This window comes from Myxine glutinosa, chromosome 1 (assembly GCF_964187855.1).
Source record: "Myxine glutinosa chromosome 1, kmMyxGlut1.1, whole genome shotgun sequence".
Taxonomy (NCBI): domain Eukaryota; kingdom Metazoa; phylum Chordata; class Myxini; order Myxiniformes; family Myxinidae; genus Myxine; species Myxine glutinosa.
Window position 1 is genome coordinate 300,835,890 of NC_136261.1, and position 17,825 is coordinate 300,853,714.

Genomic DNA, 17,825 nt, shown 5'->3' on the forward strand with positions numbered 1-17,825 from the left:
TCATTGGCAGATGCTTTCTGACGGTTCTGTGATGTCTCCCAGTGTACCGGCTTTGCTGTCCATCGGCATTCCAAATTTCAGATTTATATGACACCTGGAAGATACCGAACGTTGATATCACCCAGTCACTCAGTCAATGGTGAGAAGGAGCTTGATATGGAAAATAATGCATACAATTTATTTCGTAGAGTGGTAATGGTCAAGTTTGCGTGTCTTCTGATTGATTCCAATTCAAAATTGTTAATTCGCTGACAAAATGTGAGAATGTAAAGCATTGGAGGATGTGGGTATCGATTCCACTACCTTTTGCATGCTAAGCGAGCACTCTACCATTTGAGCTAATCCCCTGTTACTGTTTGGTGATTTCCTAGAAAGGCAAGCATTATTATTATTAAGAATGATTTTGATTCAGCTTGCATAATCTCAGCTTTGATTATTATTTCACAGTTTACAGTGATATAAATTGCAATTTTCAAATGCTATATATCGATTCAGCTTTTTTTTGTTTTATGAATGCGTTTACGGTTTTTTAAACGTAAATATTCATTGGCAGACGCTTTCTGACGGTTCTGTGATGTGTCCCAGTGAACCGGCTTCGCTGTCCGTCGGCATTTCAAATTTCAGATTTCGATGACACCTGGAAGATGCCGAACGTTGATGTGAGCCACTGTCAGTCATTGGATAGAGGGAGCTTTAAATGGAAAATAATGCATACAATTTATTTTGCAGAGTGGTAATGGTCAAGTTTGCGTGTCTTCTGATTGATTCCAATTCAAAATTGTTAATTCGCTGACAAAATGTGAGAATGTAAAATATTGGAGGATGTTGGTATCGATCCCACTACCTCTCGCATGCATAGCTAAGCACTCTACCATTTGAGCTTATCTCACGTTACCACTTAGTGATTTTCGAAAAAGGCAAGCTTTATTATTATTACGAATGATTTAAATTTATCTTGCATTGTCTCAGCTTTGATGATTATTTCACAGTTTACAGTGATATAAATTGCAATTTTCAAATGCTATATATCGATTCAGCTTTTTTTTGTTTTATGAATGCGTTTACGGTTTTTTAAAACGTAAATATTCATTGGCAGACGCTTTCTGACGGTTCTGTCATGTCTCCCAGTGTACCGGCTTCGCTGTCCGTCTGCATTTCAAATTTCAGATTTCGATGACACCTGGAAGATGCCGAACATTGATGTGAGCCACTCTGTCAGTCAATGGATAGAGGGAGCTTTATATGGAAAAGAATGCATACAATTTATTTTGCAGAGTGGTAATGGTCAAGTTTGCGTGTCTTCTGATTCATTCCAATTCAAAATTGTTAATTCGCTGACAAAATGTGGCAATGTAAAATATTGGAGGATGTGGGTATCGATCCCACTACCTCTCGCATGCTAAGCGAGCACTCTCCCATTTGAGCTAATCCCCCGTTAACTCTTTGTGATTTTATATAAAGGCAAGTTTTGTTATTATTATGAATGATTTTAATTTATCTTGCATTGTGTCAGCTTTGATGATTATTTCACAGTTTACAGTGATATAAATTGCAATTTTCAAATGCTATATATATATCGATTCAGCTTTTTTTGTTTTATGAATGCGTTTTAACGGTTTTTTTTAACGTAAATATTCATTGGCAGACGCTTTCTGACGGTTCTGTGATGTCTCCCAGTGTACCGGCTTTGCTGTCCATCGGCATTCCAAATTTCAGATTTATATGACACTTGGAAGATACCGAACGTTGATATCACCCAGTCACTCAGTCAATGGCGAGAAAGAGCTTGATATGGGAAATAATGCATACAATTTGTTTCGTGGAGAGGCAATGGTCAAGATTGCGTGTCTTCTGATTCCTGCCGATTAAAATTTGTTAATTCGCTGACAAAATGTGAGAATGTAAAATATTGGAGGATGTTGGTATCGATCCCACTACCTCTTGCATGCATAGGCAAGCACTCTACCATTTGAGCTTATCTCATCTTATTGGACATATATCTCATATATCTTATCTTATTGGACGGCGGCAGGGATTTTCGAAGCTCCACACGGTCTCCACGTTTTTCGAAGTTAAGTCTGTTCACAATTGTATTTTGTCGAAACTGTATTTATCTTTCGGTGTGTTAAGTTATTGTGTGCAACTTTGGTTGTTTATCGGTGTTTATCTTTCATAAATTGATCGTCTGTTTGCCGTGTCGTGTCTTGAGGCCTTGTACAGTGTGCACTGTACAACCTTGAGGCTTTGTTTTTCTCTCAGCGGTCCGTCTTTTGTGATCCAATAACTTTCGTTCTCTGTATTCCCAGTCTTTTCACCCATAGCCTACTTCCTTGTGTAAATCTCAACTCAAAAAAAAAAAAAAAAAAAAAAAAAAAAAAATAATAATATCATTTTCCTTCTCTGTTCTCATTCGTTTATTCATTCTTATTCGTTCGTTCGTTCTTCGACCACGTGTTTCTCCCCCATTTCCCCAGATAGTTTTCACTCATTAACCTTCAATGTTTACATTTTCCCCTCAAGTTATGTATTCCGTCATATTTTATAACACCTTTTTCTTCTTCTTCTTTAAAAGGCTGCTTTCGACTTGCTCACCAAATCAATTCATCCCAAAAAAAATATCCATCTCCTATAGTGCCTTTTTTCTACATTCCCTAAACTCTCCTGCACTCCATCCTCCATCCAGCGTCCTTAAACGTATTTTTAACTCGAAGGTCACAAGAAACTCATTTTGCAATAAATGTTCGTTTCCCATAAATCGTACACTTTCAAAAATCCAATCTCACCCCTCCCCTCCAAATCTTCCCCATAACCCCTCCCCTCCAAATCTTCCCCATCACCCCTCCCCTCCAAATCTTCCCCATCACCCATCCCTTTCAAATCTCCCCCCTTGCCCCCTCCCTCCTAAACTACCCCCTCACCCCTCCCCGCCAAGACGCCCCCTCGCCCCTCCCCTCCTAGACTCCTGCCTCACCCCTCCCCTCCAAATCTCCCCCATATCCCATCCCTTTCAAATCCCTCCCCTTGCCCCTTCCCTCCCAAACTCCCCCCTCACCCCTCCCCTTCAAATCTCCCCACCCTCATTGCTTCTCAATTTCCCCCCTCTCACTCCCCCTCCTCAAAGCGTCCTCCCCGCTTCTTCCCCCTTCAAACTCTCACCTCCATCTCCCCCAACCTTCTGCCTCGCTCTTCCCCCTCCTCAAATAACACCTCATTGTGGCTCACCCAATCACCATCAAACCTTTTGTCCGCCCCATCCTTCCCTTTCTCCGAGCTATTCTGAAATCTCTGACACACCTTCAACAGCTCTCCCTACCTCTTCCACCTCTTCCACATCTTACCCTACCCCTCCTCCCCCCTGTTCTGTATCTGATGCTCCCCCTTCCTCTTCATTAACGGTATGGACCTCAAACATCCGGGGCCTTCGTTCAAACTTAACTGATCTCTCCATACAGGTTGCTTCTGTCAAACCAGACGTGATCTGCTTAACAGAAACTTTCCTCCTTTATGATGTCTCTGATTCCATAGTATCTCTCCCGGGCTACTCCCTCCTCCGGTATGATAGACCTGAGCCTCGTCCTGGAGGCGGGGTTGCTATCTTTATCAAAAACCCTCTTCCTCACTCGCCCTGCACTGCACTCTCTCCACCTCACCCCCAGGAATACCTCTGGCTACGGCTTCCCCTTCGCTCCCACCTCTTGTTCATATGTGTGTTGTACCGTCCACCAAACAGTGATGACTCCATCTACATCTCGCTGTCTGATGATATGGACCAACTTCTATCTACTCATCCCAACTCTCTCTTCCTCATATGTGGTGATTTCAACTGTCATCATGCCAGTTGGCTGGGTGTGGGTACCTCTCTCACCAGCCATGGCTCCTCAGCAAAGGACTTCTGCGACTCACTGGGACTGACACAATCTGTCAATTTCCCGACCCGGATCTCAGTCAACGGAACATCTTCTCTTCTGGACTTGGTTATGACTAACTTCCCTGAAAATGTCTGCTGCTCTTCTTCTGCTCCGATCGGATCATCTGATCATGTCCTTGTTAAAGTGGACATCTCTCTGACCATCCTCAGGGAGCCTGCTCAGCGTCGACGAGTCTGGCATTTCACTCAGGCCAACTGGCACGGTCTTCAAGCAGCCATCAATCATCTGGACTGGTCTCCCATCTCTACCACCTCTGACATCAACTCATCCTGGGAATTCTTCCAAAGTAAATTGCTCTCTCTCATGCACAGATTTATCCCATCTCGTCTTCAGTTGTCATACCCTTCCTCCCGTCCATGGTACACGGAATCTTGTGGTGAGGCTGTTGCCCAGAAACAACTTGCCTTCGTCTCCTGGAAAGCAAATCCAACGGAAGGAAATCTCATTTCCTTTCACAAAGCCCGATGTGTGTCCACCCTCAGGAGAGCCAGGAAACAATATCTCTCCGTTCTCAAGACCGAACTCTCTTATCTGTCTCCCTCTTCCAAATCCTGGTGGCGTCTGGTCAAATCCGTTTCTGGTGTTTGTTCCCCCTCCATCCCCTCCCTTACCTCAAACGGCTACACAGCTGACTCCGCACGTGAAAAAGCTGAATGCCTCAACTCTGTGTTTGCCTCTAAATCTTGTGTCCCAAACCCATCCCTCTCTGTACCCACCATACCCAGTCGTACCCTGCTGCTCCTGGACTCCGTGTCCTTTCCTCCTGACAAGGTGGAAAAGTTTCTGTCAACCCTCGACTCTGATTCTGCAACTGGACCCGACGGCATCAGCCCACGGGTCCTAAAATCCTGCTCTGCTGCTCTATCTCACCCTCTCTCTGTTCTCTTCACCCTCTCTTTTGCTCAAGGTCAACTGCCATCTGCTTGGAAATCAGCCAACATCACCGCTTTGCACAAAAAAGGTGCAAAAACAGATCCTAGCAACTACAGACCAATCAGCCTTCTCCCAATTATCAGCAAAGTCATGGAATCCATCATTGCTTCGGATATGAAATCTTTCCTCTTCTCCAATGGCTTGATCTCTGATCATCAATTTGGTTTCAGACCAGGTCACTCTACTCTGGACATGCTGCTTCTGCTGTCTCAACAATGGATGGAGGTCCTCAATGCCAAACAGGAAATTAGAGCTGTCTCCCTCGACATATCACGTGCCTTCGACACGGTCTGGCACCCCGCTCTGCTCACCAAACTCTCCTCCTTTGGTATCCATGGAAATCTCCACGCATGGCTGGCGGACTTCCTCTCTAGTCGTCGTCAACGTGTGGCCCTGAATGGGTTTCTCTCATCTCCTCTTCCTGTTCAGGCTGGAGTTCCCCAAGGCAGTGTTCTGGGCCCCGTGCTTTTTCTGGTCTTCATCAATGATCTCTCTGACTCTCTCGAAAATCCTCTCTATCTCTTTGCTGATGACTCCACTCTCTGCCGCTCCATTCCTCTTCCCTCAGATCGGCAGTCTGCTGCCTCCTCACTCTCTGAAGACCTGGACAAAATCACAGACTGGTCAAACAAGTGGAACATGTCTTTCAATCCTGACAAATCTCACACTCTTACTATGTCTCTCCGAAAAGATCGACTGGACAACCCTCCCATCTACTTTCTCAACAATCCTCTCCAAGAAGTTCTGTCGCTCAAGATTTTGGGTCTCACTATCTGCCATGATCTTTCTTGGGAAAACCACATTTCCAAGCTGGCCTCCAAAGCCAGTCGCCGACTGGGCATCCTCCGTCGTGCGAAGTCCTTCCTCGGCACACCTGAGCTCCTCACCACATACAAGGCTTTCATCCGCAGCTCAATGGAATACTGTTCTCCCCTATGGGCCGGTGCTCCTGCCTCACACCTAGCTCGGCTTCACGCTGTTGAAACCAAAGCTTTCAGAATTATTGGAATCTCCCGCGATGAAGCTATCTCTGAGGGCCTTTCACTCACTCACCGCAGGCAGGTAGGTGGTCTTTCTGTCTTCTACCGACTCCTCTCCGGCCTTGCACCCCCAGCTCTCTCTGTGCTCTGTCCCCCAAATATTCCTACAGGTCGCACAAGATCTGCCAGCAACCCTCTGATGGTTAAACTGCCGAAATCTCGGCTCTCTGCTCACCTTCACTCTTTCATTCCTCTTTTCTCCCGCCTCTGGAACAAACTCCCTCACTCCCTTCAATCCCACTCCTCCCTCCAGGTCTTTAAAACAGCTGTTCACCACCATCTCTTATCTTCCCCCATCCAAAACCTTGATCTTTTCTACCCCCGCTAATTCACCCCAGATCCACCTTGTTTGAAATTCCAACTTCTTTCCTGGAAGTCCTGGCAGTGTCCATATGTTTTATACCTCTCCCACCGCCCCCTTCCCACGCCCCCCCCCCCAAAAGCCCTCGCCCTCTCTCAGATCTCTCGATGTCTCCATGTCTCTCGGTCCCTGCTCTCAAATGTTGTGTTTGTGTCCTTCCCCCTCTCTCCCCATCTTGTCTACCGCTCCCTATGTTATATGTTTTATGTGTCGGTTTGTCTTTCTGTGTGATTAATGTTCGCTCTTTCACGAGCCTCGACCTTGTATACAAAAAAAAAAAAAAAAAAAAAAAAAAAAAAAAAAAAAAAAATCTCCTGTTACCACTTAGTGATTTTCGAAAAAGGCAAGCTTTATTATTATTATGAATGATTTAAATTTATCTTGCATTGTCTCAGCTTTGATGATTATTTCACAGTTTACAGTGATATAAATTGCAATTTTCAAATGCTATATATCGATTCAGCTTTTTTTTGTTTTATGAATGCGTTTACGGTTTTTTTAAACGTAAATATTCATTGGCAGACGCTTTCTGACGGTTCTGTGATGTCTCCCAGTGTACCGGCTTTGCTGTCCATCGGCATTCCAAATTTCAGATTTATATGACACCTGGAAGATACCGAACGTTGATATCACCCAGTCACTCAGTCAATGGCGAGAAAGAGCTTGATATGGGAAATAATGCATACAATTTGTTTCGTGGAGAGGCAATGGTCAAGATTGCGTGTCTTCTGATTCCTGCCGATTAAAATTTGTTAATTCGCTGACAAAATGTGAGAATGTAAAATTTTGGAGGATGTGGGTATCAATCCCACTGCCTCTCACATAAAAAGCAAGCACTCTACCATTTGAGCTAATCCCCCGATACCTCAAGATGATGTCATATAAAGGCAAGCTTTATTATTATTATGAATGATTTTAATTTATCTTGCATGATTTCAGCTTTGATTATTATTTCACAGTCTGCAGTGATATAAATAGTAATTTTCAAATGCTTTGTATCTATTCAGCTTTTTTTATTGCATGAATGTGTTTTCGATTTGTTTTTACGTAAATTCTCATCGGCAGACGCTTTCTGATGGTTCTGTGATGTTTCCCATTGTTCTGGCTTTGCTGTCCGTCGGCATTCCAAATTTCAGATTTCTTTGACACATGAAAGACACCGAACGTTGATATCAGCCAGTCAATCAGTCAATGGTTAGAACGAGCTTTGCATGGAAAAGAATGCATACAATTTATTTCGCAGAGTGGTAATGGTCAAGTTACCACTCTGGTCTTCTTATTGATTCTAATTCAAAATTGTTAATTCGCTGACAAAATGTGAGAATGTAAAACATTGGAGGATGTGGGTATCGATTCCACTACCTTTCGCATGCTAAGTGAGCCCTCTACCATTTGAGCTTATCTCCTGTTACCACTTAGTGATTTTCAAAAAAGGCAAGCTTTATTAGTATTACAAATGATTTTAATTAATCTTGCATTGTCTCAGCTTTGATGATTATTTCACAGTTTACAGTGATATAAATTGCAATTTTCAAATGCTATATATCGATTCAGCTTTTTTTTGTTTTATGAATGCGTTTACGGGTTTTTTAACGTAAATATTCATTGGCAGGTGCTTTCTGACGGTTCTGTGATGTCTCCCAGTGTACCGGCTTTGCTGTCCATCGGCATTCCAAATTTCAGATTTCGATGACACCTGGAAGATGCCGAACGTTGATGTGAGCCGCTGTCAGTCATTGGATAGAGGGAGCTTTAAATGGAAAATAATGCATACAATTTATTTTGCAGAGTGGTAATGGTCAAGTTTGCGTGTCTTCTGATTGATTCCAATTCAAAATTGTTAATTCGCTGACAAAATGTGGGAATGTAAAATATTGGAGGATGTTGGTATCGATCCCACTACCTCTCGCATGCATAGGTAAGCACTCTACCATTTGAGCTTATCTCACGTTACCACTTAGTGATTTTCGAAAAAGGCAAGCTTTATTATTATTACGAATGATTTAAATTTATCTTGCATTGTCTCAGCTTTGATTATTATTTCACAGTTTACAGTGATATAAATTGCAATTTTCAAATGCTATATATGGATTCAGCTTTTTTTTGTTTTATGAATGTGTTTACGGTTTTTTAAACGTAAATATTCATTGGCAGACGCTTTCTGACGGTTCTGTGATGTGTCCCAGTGAACCGGCTTCGCTGTCCGTCGGCATTTCAAATTTCAGATTTCGATGACACCTGGAAGATGCCGAACGTTGATGTGAGCCGCTGTCAGTCATTGGATAGAGGGAGCTTTAAATGGAAAATAATGCATACAATTTATTTTGCAGAGTGGTAATGGTCAAGTTTGCGTGTCTTCTGATTGATTCCAATTCAAAATTGTTAATTCGCTGACAAAATGTGGGAATGTAAAATATTGGAGGATGTTGGTATCGATCCCACTACCTCTCGCATGCATAGGTAAGCACTCTACCATTTGAGCTTATCTCACGTTACCACTTAGTGATTTTCGAAAAAGGCAAGCTTTATTATTATTACGAATGATTTAAATTTATCTTGCATTGTCTCAGCTTTGATTATTATTTCACAGTTTACAGTGATATAAATTGCAATTTTCAAATGCTATATAAGGATTCAGCTTTTTTTTGTTTTATGAATGTGTTTACGGTTTTTTAAACGTAAATATTCATTGGCAGACGCTTTCTGACGGTTCTGTGATGTGTCCCAGTGAACCGGCTTCGCTGTCCGTCGGCATTTCAAATTTCAGATTTCGATGACACCTGGAAGATGCCGAACATTGATGTGAGCCACTCTGTCAGTCAATGGATAGAGGGAGCTTTATATGGAAAAGAATGCATACAATTTATTTTGCAGAGTGGTAATGGTCAAGTTTGCGTGTCTTCTGATTCATTCCAATTCAAAATTGTTAATTCGCTGACAAAATGTGGCAATGTAGAATATTGGAGGATGTGGGTATCGATCCCACTACCTCTCGCATGCTAAGCGAGCACTCTACCATTTGAGCTAATCCCCCGTTAACTCTTTGTGGTTTTATATAAAGGCAAGTTTTGTTATTATTATGAATGATTTTAATTTATCTTGCATTGTGTCAGCTTTGATGATTATTTCACAGTTTACAGTGATATAAATTGCAATTTTCAAATGCTATATATATATCGATTCAGCTTTTTTTGTTTTATGAATGCGTTTTCGGTTTTTTTTAACGTAAATATTCATTGGCAGACGCTTTCTGACGGTTCTGTGATGTCTCCCAGTGTACCGGCTTTGCTGTCCATCGGCATTCCAAATTTCAGATTTATATGACACTTGGAAGATACCGAACGTTGATATCACCCAGTCACTCAGTCAATGGCGAGAAAGAGCTTGATATGGGAAATAATGCATACAATTTGTTTCGTGGAGAGGCAATGGTCAAGATTGCGTGTCTTCTGATTCCTGCCGATTAAAATTTGTTAATTCGCTGACAAAATGTGAGAATGTAAAACATTGGAGGATGTGGGTATCCAATCCCACTACCTTTTGCATGCTATAAGCGAGCACTCTACCATTTGAGCTAATCCGCTGTTACCTTTTGGTGATTTCCTAGAAAGGCAAGCATTATTATTATTAAGAATGATTTTGATTCATCTTGCATAATCTCAGCTTTGATTATTATTTCACAGTTTACAGTGATATAAATTGCAATTTTCAAATGCTATATATGGATTCAGCTTTTTTTTGTTTTATGAATGCGTTTACGGTTTTTTAAACGTAAATATTCATTGGCAGACGCTTTCTGACGGTTCTGTGATGTGTCCCAGTGAACCGGCTTCGCTGTCCGTCGGCATTTCAAATTTCAGATTTCGATGACACCTGGAAGATGCCGAACGTTGATGTGAGCCACTGTCAGTCATTGGATAGAGGGAGCTTTAAATGGAAAATAATGCATACAATTTATTTTGCAGAGTGGTAATGGTCAAGTTTGCGTGTCTTCTGATTGATTCCAATTCAAAATTGTTAATTCGCTGACAAAATGTGAGAATGTAAAATATTGGAGGATGTTGGTGTCGATCCCACTACCTCTCGCATGCATAGCTAAGCACTCTACCATTTGAGCTTATCTCACGTTACCACTTAGTGATTTTCGAAAAAGGCAAGCTTTATTATTATTACGAATGATTTAAATTTATCTTGCATTGTCTCAGCTTTGATGATTATTTCACAGTTTACAGTGATATAAATTGCAATTTTCAAATGCTATATATCGATTCAGCTTTTTTTTGTTTTATGAATGCGTTTACGGTTTTTTAAAACGTAAATATTCATTGGCAGACGCTTTCTGACGGTTCTGTCATGTCTCCCAGTGTACCGGCTTCGCTGTCCGTCTGCATTTCAAATTTCAGATTTCGATGACACCTGGAAGATGCCGAACATTGATGTGAGCCACTCTGTCAGTCAATGGATAGAGGGAGCTTTATATGGAAAAGAATGCATACAATTTATTTTGCAGAGTGGTAATGGTCAAGTTTGCGTGTCTTCTGATTCATTCCAATTCAAAATTGTTAATTCGCTGACAAAATGTGGCAATGTAAAATATTGGAGGATGTGGGTATCGATCCCACTACCTCTCGCATGCTAAGCGAGCACTCTCCCATTTGAGCTAATCCCCCGTTAACTCTTTGTGATTTTATATAAAGGCAAGTTTTGTTATTATTATGAATGATTTTAATTTATCTTGCATTGTGTCAGCTTTGATGATTATTTCACAGTTTACAGTGATATAAATTGCAATTTTCAAATGCTATATATATATCGATTCAGCTTTTTTTGTTTTATGAATGCGTTTTAACGGTTTTTTTTAACGTAAATATTCATTGGCAGACGCTTTCTGACGGTTCTGTGATGTCTCCCAGTGTACCGGCTTTGCTGTCCATCGGCATTCCAAATTTCAGATTTATATGACACTTGGAAGATACCGAACGTTGATATCACCCAGTCACTCAGTCAATGGCGAGAAAGAGCTTGATATGGGAAATAATGCATACAATTTGTTTCGTGGAGAGGCAATGGTCAAGATTGCGTGTCTTCTGATTCCTGCCGATTAAAATTTGTTAATTCGCTGACAAAATGTGAGAATGTAAAATATTGGAGGATGTTGGTATCGATCCCACTACCTCTTGCATGCATAGGCAAGCACTCTACCATTTGAGCTTATCTCCTGTTACCACTTAGTGATTTTCGAAAAAGGCAAGCTTTATTATTATTATGAATGATTTAAATTTATCTTGCATTGTCTCAGCTTTGATGATTATTTCACAGTTTACAGTGATATAAATTGCAATTTTCAAATGCTATATATCGATTCAGCTTTTTTTTGTTTTATGAATGCGTTTACGGTTTTTTTAAACGTAAATATTCATTGGCAGACGCTTTCTGACGGTTCTGTGATGTCTCCCAGTGTACCGGCTTTGCTGTCCATCGGCATTCCAAATTTCAGATTTATATGACACCTGGAAGATACCGAACGTTGATATCACCCAGTCACTCAGTCAATGGCGAGAAAGAGCTTGATATGGGAAATAATGCATACAATTTGTTTCGTGGAGAGGCAATGGTCAAGATTGCGTGTCTTCTGATTCCTGCCGATTAAAATTTGTTAATTCGCTGACAAAATGTGAGAATGTAAAATTTTGGAGGATGTGGGTATCAATCCCACTGCCTCTCACATAAAAAGCAAGCACTCTACCATTTGAGCTAATCCCCCGATACCTCAAGATGATGTCATATAAAGGCAAGCTTTATTATTATTATGAATGATTTTAATTTATCTTGCATGATTTCAGCTTTGATTATTATTTCACAGTCTGCAGTGATATAAATAGTAATTTTCAAATGCTTTGTATCTATTCAGCTTTTTTTATTGCATGAATGTGTTTTCGATTTGTTTTTACGTAAATTCTCATCGGCAGACGCTTTCTGATGGTTCTGTGATGTTTCCCATTGTTCTGGCTTTGCTGTCCGTCGGCATTCCAAATTTCAGATTTCTTTGACACATGAAAGACACCGAACGTTGATATCAGCCAGTCAATCAGTCAATGGTTAGAACGAGCTTTGCATGGAAAAGAATGCATACAATTTATTTCGCAGAGTGGTAATGGTCAAGTTACCACTCTGGTCTTCTTATTGATTCTAATTCAAAATTGTTAATTCGCTGACAAAATGTGAGAATGTAAAACATTGGAGGATGTGGGTATCGATTCCACTACCTTTCGCATGCTAAGTGAGCCCTCTACCATTTGAGCTTATCTCCTGTTACCACTTAGTGATTTTCAAAAAAGGCAAGCTTTATTAGTATTACAAATGATTTTAATTAATCTTGCATTGTCTCAGCTTTGATGATTATTTCACAGTTTACAGTGATATAAATTGCAATTTTCAAATGCTATATATCGATTCAGCTTTTTTTTGTTTTATGAATGCGTTTACGGGTTTTTTAACGTAAATATTCATTGGCAGGTGCTTTCTGACGGTTCTGTGATGTCTCCCAGTGTACCGGCTTTGCTGTCCATCGGCATTCCAAATTTCAGATTTCGATGACACCTGGAAGATGCCGAACGTTGATGTGAGCCGCTGTCAGTCATTGGATAGAGGGAGCTTTAAATGGAAAATAATGCATACAATTTATTTTGCAGAGTGGTAATGGTCAAGTTTGCGTGTCTTCTGATTGATTCCAATTCAAAATTGTTAATTCGCTGACAAAATGTGGGAATGTAAAATATTGGAGGATGTTGGTATCGATCCCACTACCTCTCGCATGCATAGGTAAGCACTCTACCATTTGAGCTTATCTCACGTTACCACTTAGTGATTTTCGAAAAAGGCAAGCTTTATTATTATTACGAATGATTTAAATTTATCTTGCATTGTCTCAGCTTTGATTATTATTTCACAGTTTACAGTGATATAAATTGCAATTTTCAAATGCTATATATGGATTCAGCTTTTTTTTGTTTTATGAATGTGTTTACGGTTTTTTAAACGTAAATATTCATTGGCAGACGCTTTCTGACGGTTCTGTGATGTGTCCCAGTGAACCGGCTTCGCTGTCCGTCGGCATTTCAAATTTCAGATTTCGATGACACCTGGAAGATGCCGAACGTTGATGTGAGCCGCTGTCAGTCATTGGATAGAGGGAGCTTTAAATGGAAAATAATGCATACAATTTATTTTGCAGAGTGGTAATGGTCAAGTTTGCGTGTCTTCTGATTGATTCCAATTCAAAATTGTTAATTCGCTGACAAAATGTGGGAATGTAAAATATTGGAGGATGTTGGTATCGATCCCACTACCTCTCGCATGCATAGGTAAGCACTCTACCATTTGAGCTTATCTCACGTTACCACTTAGTGATTTTCGAAAAAGGCAAGCTTTATTATTATTACGAATGATTTAAATTTATCTTGCATTGTCTCAGCTTTGATTATTATTTCACAGTTTACAGTGATATAAATTGCAATTTTCAAATGCTATATAAGGATTCAGCTTTTTTTTGTTTTATGAATGTGTTTACGGTTTTTTAAACGTAAATATTCATTGGCAGACGCTTTCTGACGGTTCTGTGATGTGTCCCAGTGAACCGGCTTCGCTGTCCGTCGGCATTTCAAATTTCAGATTTCGATGACACCTGGAAGATGCCGAACATTGATGTGAGCCACTCTGTCAGTCAATGGATGGAGGGAGCTTTATATGGAAAAGAATGCATACAATTTATTTTGCAGAGTGGTAATGGTCAAGTTTGCGTGTCTTCTGATTCATTCCAATTCAAAATTGTTAATTCGCTGACAAAATGTGGCAATGTAGAATATTGGAGGATGTGGGTATCGATCCCACTGCCTCTCGCATGCTAAGCGAGCACTCTACCATTTGAGCTAATCCCCCGTTAACTCTTTGTGGTTTTATATAAAGGCAAGTTTTGTTATTATTATGAATGATTTTAATTTATCTTGCATTGTGTCAGCTTTGATGATTATTTCACAGTTTACAGTGATATAAATTGCAATTTTCAAATGCTATATATATATCGATTCAGCTTTTTTTGTTTTATGAATGCGTTTTCGGTTTTTTTTAACGTAAATATTCATTGGCAGACGCTTTCTGACGGTTCTGTGATGTCTCCCAGTGTACCGGCTTTGCTGTCCATCGGCATTCCAAATTTCAGATTTATATGACACTTGGAAGATACCGAACGTTGATATCACCCAGTCACTCAGTCAATGGCGAGAAAGAGCTTGATATGGGAAATAATGCATACAATTTGTTTCGTGGAGAGGCAATGGTCAAGATTGCGTGTCTTCTGATTCCTGCCGATTAAAATTTGTTAATTCGCTGACAAAATGTGAGAATGTAAAACATTGGAGGATGTGGGTATCCAATCCCACTACCTTTTGCATGCTATAAGCGAGCACTCTACCATTTGAGCTAATCCGCTGTTACCTTTTGGTGATTTCCTAGAAAGGCAAGCATTATTATTATTAAGAATGATTTTGATTCATCTTGCATAATCTCAGCTTTGATTATTATTTCACAGTTTACAGTGATATAAATTGCAATTTTCAAATGCTATATATGGATTCAGCTTTTTTTTGTTTTATGAATGCGTTTACGGTTTTTTAAACGTAAATATTCATTGGCAGACGCTTTCTGACGGTTCTGTGATGTGTCCCAGTGAACCGGCTTCGCTGTCCGTCGGCATTTCAAATTTCAGATTTCGATGACACCTGGAAGATGCCGAACGTTGATGTGAGCCACTGTCAGTCATTGGATAGAGGGAGCTTTAAATGGAAAATAATGCATACAATTTATTTTGCAGAGTGGTAATGGTCAAGTTTGCATGTCTTCTGATTGATTCCAATTCAAAATTGTTAATTCGTTGACAAAATGTGAGAATGTAAAATATTGGAGGATGTTGGTATCGATCCCACTACCTCTTGCATGCATAGGTAAGCACTCTACCATTTGAGCTTATCTCCTGTTACCACTTAGTGATTTTCGAAAAAGGCAAGCTTTATTATTATTATGAATGATTTAAATTTATCTTGCATTGTCTCAGCTTTGATGATTATTTCACAGTTTACAGTGATATAAATTGCAATTTTCAAATGCTATATATCGATTCAGCTTTTTTTTGTTTTATGAATGCGTTTACGGTTTTTTTAAACGTAAATATTCATTGGCAGACGCTTTCTGACGGTTCTGTGATGTCTCCCAGTGTACCGGCTTTGCTGTCCATCGGCATTCCAAATTTCAGATTTATATGACACCTGGAAGATACCGAACGTTGATATCACCCAGTCACTCAGTCAATGGCGAGAAAGAGCTTGATATGGGAAATAATGCATACAATTTGTTTCGTGGAGAGGTAATGGTCAAGATTGCGTGTCTTCTGATTCCTGCCGATTAAAATTTGTTAATTCGCTGACAAAATGTGAGAATGTAAAATTTTGGAGGATGTGGGTATCAATCCCACTGCCTCTCACATAAAAAGCAAGCACTCTACCATTTGAGCTAATCCCCCGATACCTCAAGATGACGTTATATAAAGGCAAGCTTTATTATTATTATGAATGATTTTAATTTATCTTGCATGATTTCAGCTTTGATTATTATTTCACAGTCTGCAGTGATATAAATAGTAATTTTCAAATGCTTTGTATCTATTCAGCTTTTTTTATTGCATGAATGTGTTTTCGATTTGTTTTTACGTAAATTCTCATCGGCAGACGCTTTCTGATGGTTCTGTGATGTTTCCCATTGTTCTGGCTTCGCTGTCCGTCGGCATTCCAAATTTCAGATTTCTTTGACACATGAAAGACACCGAACGTTGATATCAGCCAGTCAATCAGTCAATGGTTAGAACGAGCTTTGCATGGAAAAGAATGCATACAATTTATTTCGCAGAGTGGTAATGGTCAAGTTACCACTTTGGTCTTCTGATTGATTCCAATTCAAAATTGTTAATTCGCTGACAAAATGTGAGAATGTAAAACATTGGAGGATGTGGGTATCGATTCCACTACTTTTCGCATGCTAAGTGAGCCCTCTACCATTTGAGCTTATCTCCTGTTACCACTTAGTGATTTTCGAAAAAGGCAAGCTTTATTATTATTACAAATGATTTTAATTAATCTTGCATTGTCTCAGCTTTGATGATTATTTCACAGTTTACAGTGATATAAATTGCAATTTTCAAATGCTATATATCGATTCAGCTTTTTTTTGTTTTATGAATGCGTTTACGGGTTTTTTAAACGTAAATATTCATTGGCAGACGCTTTCTGACGGTTCTGTCATGTCTCCCAGTGTAGCGGCTTCGCTGTCCGTCTGCATTTCAAATTTCGATGACACCTGGAAGATGCTGAACATTGATGTGAGCCAGTCTGTCAGTCAATGGATAGAGGGAGCTTTATATGGAAAATAATGCATACAATTTATTTTGCAGAGTGGTAATGGTCAAGTTTGCGTGTCTTCTGATTCATTCCAATTCAAAATTGTTAATTCGCTGACAAAATGTGGCAATGTAGAATATTGGAGAATGTGGGTATCGATTCCACTACCCTTTGCATGCTAAGCGAGCACTCTACCATTTGAGCTAATCCCCTGTTATCTTTTGGTGATTTCCTAGAAAGGCAAGCATTATTATTATTAAGAATGATTTTGATTCATCTTGCATAATCTCAGCTTTGATTATTATTTCACAGTTTACAGTGATACAAATTGCAATTTTCAAATGCTATATGTCGATTCAGCTTTTTTTTGTTTTATGAATGCGTTTACGGTTTTTTTAACGTAAATATTCATTGGCAGACACTTTCTGACGGTTCTGTCATGTCTCCCAGTGTACCGGCTTCGCTGTCCGTCGGCATTTCAAATTTCAGATTTCGATGAAACGGGGAAGATGCCGAACATTGATGTGAGCCAGTCTGTCAGTCAATGGATAGAGGGAGCTTTATATGGAAAATAATGCATACAATTTATTTTGCAGAGTGGTAATGGTCAAGTTTGCGTGTCTTCTGATTCATTCCAATTCAAAATTGTTAATTCACTGACAAAATGTGGCAATGTAAAATATTGGAGAATGTGGGTATTGACCCCACTACCTTTCCCAGGTCTAAGCGAGCACTCTACCATTTGAGCAAATCCCCCGTTACCTCTTTGTGATTTTATATGAAGGCAAGCTTTGTTATTATTATGAATGATTTTAATTTATCTTGCATTGTCTCAGCTTTGATGATTATTTCACAGTTTACAGTTTTTTTTTTTTTTTTTTTTTTTTTGTATACAAGATCGAGGCTCGTGAAAGAGTGATATAAATTGCAATTTTCAAATGCTATATATATATCGATTCAGCTTTTTTTGTTTTATGAATGCGTTTTCGGTTTTTTTAACGTAAATATTCATTGGCAGATGCTTTCTGACGGTTCTGTGATGTCTCCCAGTGTACCGGCTTTGCTGTCCATCGGCATTCCAAATTTCAGATTTATATGACACCTGGAAGATACCGAA

General features: G+C 39.8%; 4 non-coding genes across 4 annotated transcripts; all 4 read right to left on the reverse strand.

The window, feature by feature from the left end:
* Positions 1 to 1,361: 1,361 nt before the first annotated feature.
* On the reverse strand, positions 1,362 to 1,434 carry TRNAA-AGC (transfer RNA alanine (anticodon AGC)). Its single transcript has one exon. It is a non-coding gene; the product is annotated as a tRNA-Ala (tRNA).
* Positions 1,435 to 9,224: 7,790 nt separating this feature from the next.
* On the reverse strand, positions 9,225 to 9,297 carry TRNAA-AGC (transfer RNA alanine (anticodon AGC)). The gene has a single exon. It is a non-coding gene; the product is annotated as a tRNA-Ala (tRNA).
* A 1,563-nt stretch (positions 9,298 to 10,860) lies between these two features.
* TRNAA-AGC (transfer RNA alanine (anticodon AGC)) lies at positions 10,861 to 10,933 on the reverse strand. Its single transcript has one exon. It is a non-coding gene; the product is annotated as a tRNA-Ala (tRNA).
* Positions 10,934 to 14,128: 3,195 nt separating this feature from the next.
* Positions 14,129 to 14,201, reverse strand: TRNAA-AGC (transfer RNA alanine (anticodon AGC)). Its single transcript has one exon. It is a non-coding gene; the product is annotated as a tRNA-Ala (tRNA).
* Positions 14,202 to 17,825: the final 3,624 nt, after the last annotated feature.